Raw genomic sequence first — 3,114 nt, 5'->3', positions numbered from 1 at the left:
TTATTCCCTTTTAATTTACTTCACTTTTTTTTTGGTTACGCCCAGAACCTTGGATATTAAAGTAAATTAAGAGACGGCGTAACAATATAAATAAAAAATAATAAATAAATAAAATTAATAAATATTGAAGTGATAACCGTGGTAACATTATAAGATGTTCTTATTACCACCATCCTATTGTACTATTCCAGATGATACTAAATGTTACATAATACTTCCTTGAGATAAATGTAGAGTATGTATCAGGTGTCTAAAAAGAGAGCTCAGGTTCTCAAGTGGCTCAGCCATGTTAATATTGTTATTATTATCCACTCTGTATCTGTTTTTTTCTGGCTAAATAATCTGATTCAATTCAATTCAAATTCAGATGGTAACCACCCAAGGACCGAATAAATGGAGTTACATCGTGCTTTTTTGCAACCCAGAAAAAGGTCGCACCTGTGTCTGACCCATATTCTGGAACGGGGTGGTAATATCGACATTATTTACCTAGATTTTGCCAAGACTTTCGACAGTGTACCCCACGAAAGGCTGAAAATCAAACTGGAAGGGTACCTGAATTCGGGGAAATGTCCTAGCGTGGATAGAAGACTTTCTACATGACCGCAAGCAGTGTGTGGTGATTAATGGCACGAAATCGTCATCTGTACCTGTCACAAGTGGGGTACCACAGGGCAGTGTATTGGGCCCGCTGTTGTTTGTTTGTTTCTTAAATGACATGCCTGACGTTGTACACTCCTCCATACAAATGTTTGCCGATGACGCCAAGTTATTTCGGGAAATTAGGAACTAAGCGGACTGTGAAGAGCTGCAGAAGGACCTCTGTGGGCTCCAGAAATGGTCGAAGAAATGGCTGCTGAGATTCAATGTCACGAAGTGTAAGAGGATGCACCTGGGGCGTACCAACGGTAAGGAGGCGTATCATATGTCCCAACGGGATGAAGAAACTGCACTAGTTGAGACTGTATGTGAGAAGGACCTAGGCGTGTATGTTGACAATGAGCTGAAGTTCTCGGGCCATTGCGAGAAGAAGGTAAATCAGGCAAATAAATTATTGGGTCTTATAAGAAGGTCGATTAGATATCTAGACGGTCCGTCCTTCGTAACGATCTTCAGGAGTGAAGTGCTTCCCCATCTAGAGTACTGTCACCCCATCTGGTCCCCGAGATATGCTAGGGACTGTCAGTTGGTTGAAAATGTCCAAAGGAGGGCCACCAGACTGGTGCCTGCACTTCGGCACCACAGCTACCCTGAGAGATTGGAGCGCCTGAACTTGCCTAGCTTATACTACAGACGGGCAAGGGGGGACCTAGTTGAGGTGTATAAGCATCTCAGGGAGCACTACTCAGTTGAGTGTTCTTACTTGGAGCTGGCAGTGCTCGCCTCTGAGGTCACAACTCCAAGATTGAAGAAGCCTGGAGTCAAGCTGTGAGGCAAACTTTTTCGGAGTAGAGGTTGTAAACTCTTGGAACAATCGACCAGAGAGTGTTGTGACGGCACCGAGTGTGAGCTCTTTCAAGACAAGACTTGACCAACACTGGAGCGGGTTCAGGTACATTCAGGAGCCGGTGCCTGCTCAGTATTTGCCAACAGTGCGTGACAGAGACGTGACCGATCGCCCGGGCGGCGAGCGAGCCGATCTTTTGGTGAAGAAAATAAATGAAAAGGAAAAGTAATGAGAGACGTGACCGATCGCCCAAGCGGCTAACAAGCCGATTAGTGGCGAAGAGGATAAAAGTAAAAGTGACATACTATACTATGTACAGCGATTATAATACACTATGTCCGTCGCCATCTTACTCAAAAGTTACGTATAATAAAATGATTTAATTTCTCCCCTTGGGGAGTGGACCGATCCCGGAGTCACTGCAATACCGGGCCAATCCGCGGCAAAGGTGGGGCAAGCCCCTAGTACTTCGCCAAGATACAAAAATCAGTTTAATATCGAAGATCCCACATGGGGATCGTATCAGATACTAAGCTGATAAGAACAGATACTACACTTTGATCTTAGCCAAAAGGCCGAGAAGCGATGTCAAAAAAGTTGTTGCGATTAAAGCAATGGACATTGCATAATAACATTACCTTGCTTTTAAATTGGTGCAACAAGGGTCTGTGACGAGAGTTGTTTGTAGATAAACCGCCAAACTCATATACAATAAAACTAAAAGTATAGATAACTAAATGGTATTTATCTAACCAATCATTATATTATTCTTTACACTTCATTGTTATATTAGCATGTAATCTAAAAACAAGCAAACATAAATCACTATTATTTAACCACTTATTTGCTTAATCGCCCGCTGTTCGGGCGGGTGGCTGGTGCGTTTTTTTTTCATTCTTTCTTTATGAATATTATTGACCAGTGTTAGCGTAATGACCACGGCCGTACACGTCAGTTAAAGGAGAATCAGACGATTCATATTGCGCTCAATAGCCCACAAAACATGTAACTATGCCTTCTTTATTGAGTCTCCCATCTAAGACATCCGTTTTCTCATCGCTCCCAAGCTTGGGTGCCGTTCATTTTCTCTGACTTCCTGACACCAACCTCTCTATAAAGTGAATTTAAATGTGAGAGAGGACGCCATTGTTTTGAGTCCACTTAGATATGTCTCAATACAGTTAAAGCATTCAAGATCCTTTGTGAGTGATGTTTAGAAAGCTTCAACCTTCTTTATTATTGGTAACACTTGTCAAATAAGTAGTGTCAGGTCTGCCAATTACGGGTGGCATCCCGTGATAGCGTCCTGGGAAAGCCAGGTTTCTGAATACTGCAAAATTAGATCATTTTAATGCCCAAACATCAAAGTCTGATGTTTTGTAGTTCAGATAGTGTCAGTGTCTATTCAAGAAAGCCATTAATCTCACAAAAGAACATGTCAATCCTCTTATCTCAATCTCAACGTATACCTATAGAGGTCCTTGTCAAATCTTCTGGAACGCTGGCCGTACTGGTCGGACGTGCAGGTCGCTCTCCCACACGTCCCTGGCTGGACACGTACGGTCATGGCTGGCGGAAGAGCTTCAACGAGCAGGTTGCTTACTACAATGACAGAATTGGGTGGTGGATACAGCAGTCACAGCAATGTAGCCCAGGGTACTGCTGGA

The 3,114-nt window shown here is 43.0% G+C and overlaps 1 non-coding gene across 1 annotated transcript; it reads right to left on the bottom strand.

Moving 5' to 3' along the window:
- Positions 1–1,841: 1,841 nt before the first annotated feature.
- On the bottom strand, positions 1,842–2,034 carry LOC121878824. The gene has a single exon (XR_006091232.1). It is a non-coding gene; the product is annotated as a U2 spliceosomal RNA (small nuclear RNA).
- Positions 2,035–3,114: the final 1,080 nt, after the last annotated feature.

The sequence above is a fragment of the Homarus americanus genome, unplaced genomic scaffold, assembly GCF_018991925.1.
Source record: "Homarus americanus isolate GMGI-L3 unplaced genomic scaffold, GMGI_Hamer_2.0 scaffold3366, whole genome shotgun sequence".
Classification (NCBI taxonomy): domain Eukaryota; kingdom Metazoa; phylum Arthropoda; class Malacostraca; order Decapoda; family Nephropidae; genus Homarus; species Homarus americanus.
This window is presented reverse-complemented; position numbering and strand designations above follow the sequence as displayed.